The following is a 6431-nucleotide window of genomic DNA, read 5'->3' on the forward strand; positions in this document are numbered from 1 at the left end:
CACATGCAGGTTCTGACCACACACTTCAGCTTTCCTTGGCATGAAAAAGGCAAGGGCCATGCCGGAACGGTCTTTGGGTCCCCCACGGCGAAGACGGATGATGTCTTGCCCAAAGTAGATTCTCAGTGCATACTTACATGAGAGGAGGGATGTCCTCTCCAGAACACACTGGAGCTCTTCTCTCTCAGACCTGCCTCAGTAGGTGACCCTCAATCTGGTTTGCAGACCCAAGTGTGCAGCAGCATTCCTCAGGAGTTGGGGCAAGGGATAGGGGAGAAGGAGCTGGGTGGAATTTTTCCCTGCCCCCAGCTGGTGATCAGCTTATATCCTAAAGCAGAAGGATTAATAACCAGGGTAATTTTATCCCAGGCAGAATGTAGCTACAGATGTGGGCTTATTGGGTGAAACAGCTAATCCTTTCTCCATTTGGCTCACTTATGAAATACGATGCCGGGGGTTGTCAAAGCACCGCTTCCGCCCGGCCAGGTGCGGGGTGCCCCGCTCGTGGGCGCACGGGCAGCCGTGGGTGGACTGTCCGGGCTGAGGCCTGCTGGGCGGCCTGACTGAGGATGGAGGGGAGGGAAAGCGGCCTGTGCGCGTGCGTGGATGTCCGCGCGCGCGCTGACGGGCGCGGGTGGGGAGGGTGTAGTCGAAGGGAAATGCCAGGTGTTGGAGTGGGTGGGTGCACAGAGAGGCTGGAGGAAAAACACTCCTTTGGAAAAATCTAAGGTTCATTGCAAGCCCGCCCCCCAAAGGCTCGAGGGTTGGGGTGGCCGAGGAAGGGCGCAGCTGGGCGTGCACGTGGCCCGGATCCCAGCCGGGAGGCCCCCAGGGCTTTGCAGGTGAGTAACGGCTGGGGCTGGAAGCCGGGAGACCGAGTCATCAAAGAGCTGCCGGAGCGGAGGTGAAAGGGTTCCCAGGCCAGCCGGCCACGCGCTTGCAATTTCCCCGCAGCCGCCTCGGGGCGGGTAACCGGGACGGAGCGCTGGGCTGTGGGAGCGGGTTTGCAGCGGGGGCGGTGCCTGGGGGAGCGGGCGGGGCCCCGGGCGGCGGGGAGGGGGTATCTGGGGGGAGAACTCGGGAAGGGGCGTGGCCCAGACGGCCCCGCCCACCCGCAAGCACCGCCCCGCGCTCGTCCCCGCCCCCTCCTGTCGGGCGTGGCGGCCGCGCGGCTCGTCCCGGGGGTGCTGGGTGGTCGCGCCCCTCACACCCGGGGGTCCCGGCTCGGCCCGGCGCCCCGCCCCGCCGCCTCCAGGCCCGCGGGAGGAGCAGCGAGGTTGAAGCCACGCTCCGGCGCCCGCTGCGGGGCTTTCGCAGCCGCCTGCGGGTTCCGGGAGTCGCTGACAGGAACACCGAGACGCCACGAGACGGGGGCCCGGCGGGCGGGGAGAGGAACAGCGACCCGGGCTTCCGCAGGGTCGCCTCCATTCCTCGCCTCCCCTTGCCCTCTTTCTTCGTGTCCCTAATTAACGTCCCCCGCCCCAAGCCCCTTCTCCCGCCGCCCCGCGGGGGGTTGGGAAGGCTCGCATCGCCATGGCAACGAATCTTCCCGCGGGAATGTGGAGCTCCTGGAGGTGGCGCGCGCTGGAAATGGCCGGCTGGGGGAGGGGTGGTCTGCAGGGGGGCGGGGGGCCCGACGGCGACCCCACGCTGCACCCGGCCCCGCGCCTCCTCTGAGCCAGCCCGAGCCACGCGTGCCGGCCACGTGACGTGCGTGCGGGGCTGCCAGCTGGCGGCTGCGTTGGTGGCCGGGATCGTGGGACAGTTCCCTTCCGTGGTTCTGTTCCAGCCTCCCTTAGGTGGCGAAACCAGCAGTTCCTGTTGGGCTAACAGGAGTTTGAACTGTGGAATTCAGTTCTCTGTGGCTGAGGCCATTGGCTTCTCTTTACAATTTTTTCAAGTTTTAAACCCTTTTTTAAAATCATGAATTGTATTTTTTTCCTATTCAGAAAGGCATAGGGAAGGAAAGGAAGATGATCCATAGCCCCCAGTTCTTCTACCCATTGTTGGCATTTTGTTGTCGTCCTTCCAGATTCTGTGCACATGGACAGGTACGTTTGTAGGTGTATTCACAAAAGTAGATTATGCTGCACATGATGTTCCGTATTTTGTCTTAATTTTCTCTTAATTTTCCCTAGACATAGGAGGATGTAGAAAAATCTACATCATTTCTAATGGCAACATAGGGTATACCATAATTTATTAACTGAATTGCTATTGTTGGAAATTTAAGTTGTGTCCCAAGTTTTACTCTTCTACATAGTGATATACAGCCTTAGACAGACATTTTTCATACTCTGTTAGTTTTCTTAAGGTAAACTAGAAGTAGAATTTCTGGGTCAAATGGTATAATGCACATTTCTGTATTCTGGGTCTGCGGATTTTTTAGGAGCCAGTGGCTTTGTTTCCTTCTCCATTGGTATTGCAAATAAAAAGGGAAAGATCTATGATATATGGTGACTTCGTCCAGATTTCCCCCCAAAGAAAATCTGAAACAAGAATTTGGGTGTGAGTAGTATTTCTCATATGTGATCCAGACAGAGTTCCAAGGTGAGCAGTAAAACATGCAGAACTGAGTGGGTTAGTGCTGGGGGCAGTCCTTCCGGAGAGCCTCTGGGAGACCACCAGAACATTCCTTAGAATTATCCCCCAATAGTGTCTGTAGGACATTACCTCTGCCGATCTTCTCACTTTCCCCACTGTTATTTGGAAAGTGTCTGCACGTAAATTTTGATGGAGGCCAATGGGATATGACTGTAGCTTCAGCTACAAATGAGTTATTTATTAATCCTCCCCCCCCCCCCCCCGGACCCAAGCCAAGGGGTGAGCTTAATGCGGGATTGCAGACTGGGTTAAGATTTCACTCAGTCCCTCCACCCTCCCTCCCTGTTCCCTAAACCATCTCTTGGTGCCAGCCCCGGCTGCTCCCAAGGCACAACAGAGAGGTGGCTGGTCTTCTCAACAAGTCAGTGTGAGAGAAAGTCAGTCGCCCCTCAGGCACATTAACATTTTAAGACAGACACCAAAGGGGAGAATAATCCTTAACCAAAGGAGTTGATGGTGGTGCTGCTGTCCCAGGCACGGTGGCAGCTGGATGTGTTTTGGGCGGGAGCATCTGGGCCTGTGGTTGGTCCCGCAGGGGACCTCTGTGTGTCCTTTCCTGAGTGGCAGCAGGTGAGAGGATGCAGGCAGAGGCGAAGTGGGAGGGGAGAGCCTGGTTCCTCAGTTCCCTCGCAGGGACTAGAGTACTTGCTGGCCTGTGCACTTTAGAAAATGAGGCAGGAAAGCGGATGTGGGACCGGGTCTGTGGCTGGAGGGAAGGGGAAGGAAGTGAGCTGCCGAGGTCAGGTCGGAGTGGGATGGATTGTTAAAAGAAGAGGAATTGGTGGGAGAAGAATGAAGAAGGACCTCAGCTGGCTCTGGGCTCAATGAGGCACTTTCTAGAGGGACATGATTATAGCCACGGGTCACCTCTTCCCTTCCTCTGCTCTTGGCTTTCTGCCTTCCCTCTGGCCGTTCCTGCCCAGTCTTCATTCAGGGGCCACTTTTGTCCTGCCCACCCTGTAAATGCTGATGCCGCTTAGATTTCTGTGCTGCACCTTTGGCAGAAGTTAGGGCAATGGGAGGACTCTTGGGGCAGACATTTATTCCCTTCAGCCTGTATGTGCTCTGGGTGTCTTCATATTCGAAAGCCAGTGTCCCCAAATATGTTGTGAGCTGCTTGAGCACGATGGCTTTGGCCATTTCTTCCCTGGTTAGGCACATGCCATGACTGTCACACAGTGGCTAAACTGACCACTGCAGCAGTTCCTCCACCAGTATGAGATGAGCCCAATCCTGCAGCTCTTTTGGTGCATAATTACTCTCCCTTAGCGGGCCGAGCACTTTCCACAGGGTCCACCCTGGACTTAGCCCTAGTTACTGGTCTGGTGGCCAGGGAGAAGGAGGAAAGGAAGGGAGAACATTCTGAGAGACCAAATGTTGTTCTGTAGGGCATCTGCCTAATCCGAGGCATCTACATGACGTTCAGTAAGGGAAGGCTGCCGTCCTCTAACAGGGTGGAGTGAGTCGCTTCTGAAAACCCAGAACATGCAGGGGGAACTTAAGGGACTTGAAGGTTCTCGAGTGCATCTACTCAGTAAGCGTCACTCCACATCTCGGTCCCACACAGTCCCTCTCAGTCTGTATCAGGCCCTGACTTAATATGAGAGCTTTTCTTTTCTGAAAGTCTTGAGTTGGGTTCTCAGCTTGCTCTTCCCTCTGGCTACAGGACACTTTTCCGTGTGTTGTTTAACACTGCCAAGGAAGCCTTTGTCTCTTACGCTCTGCTTTGAACTGGTAACTGATTAAGAGCCTGTCGCTTTCTCTCTGCAGCACATCTGTGGTGTTCAGCAGCCACCGTCAGTCCCGCGGTTCTTATGATGGTATTTGCCCCTTGCCTCTCACATGTGAGAGATATTGCACAGACCAGCACCTTGCCTTAGCCCGCGTCACCTTTCGGGTCACCACAGATGGAATTCTCAGCAGTTGCACCCCTACCTCAGCCCAAGGCCTTTTCATACTCGACTCTGCTGTGAACAGTGGGGCCTGCGTTGCCTGCCAGCTGGCAAGTGATCAACTCCACAGTCTCATCTTTAGAATTTTCTCTGAAGGGTGTTCCTGGCACCAACTGCCTTAGGGTGGGTTTCCTAAAAGCAGAGTCTGAGACAGGGATTGGGGTGCCTGTGATTTACTGAGGGGCTGCACTCAGGAGACAGGGAGTGAAGCAAGCAGGATGGGCAGGGGGACAAACCTAAGCAGGGAGGGGATCTCTCAGGGAGCCCTGGGGCATCGTGAAGCAGTCTGGCAGCAAAGGAGCCAGGCTTTTGCACCCTCCTTCCAGCTGGGCATTAGCTGCAGGTTTCTAGGGTGGGGGTGGGGGTGTAACCTCCTGTGTGAGCCACCTCCTGGCTCCTGCTTGGCCAAGGGCAATGCCCTGGTAGTTGGCAGAGGGGTGTCCTGGGCTGTAAAGTGGTCTGGGCAGGGCACCAACTGCTCCTAAGATTATTTCAGTAAATAGCACTTCAATCCACCAGTCGCTTAAGATAGAAACCTAGCGATCGTTTTTGTCTCTTTCCTTTTCTTCAACCCTCAGTCCAATCCAATCTCTAAAATATGTATTCAGTCTCCTAATTATTCCATTCACTTTTTTTCTATTCTCTTGGTTACTAGCCAAGGTGACATCACCACCTTCTATTGTCTTATTACTGCAATGGCCCCTAACTAACTGGCCTCTAGTTTATTGTCTACAAGGCAGCCAAAGTCATCTTTCTAAAAATCCCCATTTTTGTGACATTCCTTTATTAACCCCTCAGCGAGTCTTCTTTGCTCTTATGATCATTTAAAACTCTTCTATTTGGCTTAAAAGATCCTGCATGACTTTGGTCTTGCTCATGGTTCCTGCCTCCCCTCTCATGACTCACAGACTCCCATAGCTGGACCAAATGCACTTCATTTAGTTATTGGAATATGGCAAACCTTCTCTTGACTTTATGTCTTTGCACGTATTTTTCCTCTGCCTGCAACACCTTAACCACGTCTGATTACCTCTCATTCATCCTTAAGTGTCTGCATAGTGACAACTTGCCCCTGAGAAGCCCTTTCCACTCCTAGCCTCTCAACTCCCATGGACCCCACACTTCACCATCATCTCTGTCATCACATGGTGTCATCATTGCCCTTCTAGTTGCCTACATCTGCCGCCAGAGTGCTATTTCCCCACCCTCCTTCTCTTTCACCCTCCTTCTCTTTCACCCTCCTTTCATCGCCCCCTCTGCCCATTTTTCAAGAAAAGTTCCTTTCCATTGTCTCTCCTCTTGTAGTTTGGCAATAATATATCTGGTTTCTACTCTTTAATGGTTTAGCATGAATTTGCCACTTAGCCTAAATTCTAAGCTTTGTGACAGCAGGGCTGGTGCTTACATTAGTTTCTGTATTGTGAGTGCCTGGTATATGGATGGAGCTTAATAGATGTTTATTATATGAACTAATAAATGAATAAAAAATCTCATTTCTTTTGTTCCCTGCTGTTCTAGGTGCCAGTACCTGCAACTTTGCCTTGCATGTTGTGAATGCCTAATAAATGTTTGCTGAATTTAACAATGAACTTAGCTTTTCCTTTCCGTTTGCATGACAGCTGTCCCATCTGATTCAGGTTCTCAGCACCTGTGTCCAGTGTCATGTAGCCAAGAGTGACATCAGCAAAATGGCAGACTAGGGGGCTCCAGGTTCTCATTTACTCACAGATACAGCATAAAAAACAAAAACAAAAGCAAAAACAAAACCTCAGAAGTGTCCTAATCAACTTTGCAGGAGCTCCAGAAAACAGAGGTTTACAGCTACTAACCAAATGTATAATCAAGAAAGAGCTGTCTTCAAAATGGAAGGAAAGT

General features: G+C 52.8%; 1 long non-coding RNA gene across 3 annotated transcripts; it reads left to right on the forward strand.

The window, feature by feature from the left end:
* The first annotated feature begins 614 nt into the window (after positions 1-614).
* Positions 615-6131, forward strand: LOC123639959. 3 transcript variants are annotated; one of them, XR_006735842.1, is made up of 4 exons: positions 615-842; positions 1950-2051; positions 4375-4679; positions 6075-6131. It is a non-coding gene; the product is annotated as an uncharacterized LOC123639959 (long non-coding RNA). The 3 variants fall into 3 exon arrangements; XR_006735841.1 differs by lacking the exon at positions 615-842 and adding an exon at positions 1187-1574; XR_006735840.1 differs by lacking the exon at positions 615-842 and having other exon boundaries at positions 1618-2051.
* Positions 6132-6431: the final 300 nt, after the last annotated feature.

This window comes from Lemur catta, chromosome 1 (assembly GCF_020740605.2).
Source record: "Lemur catta isolate mLemCat1 chromosome 1, mLemCat1.pri, whole genome shotgun sequence".
Taxonomy (NCBI): Eukaryota; Metazoa; Chordata; class Mammalia; order Primates; family Lemuridae; genus Lemur; species Lemur catta.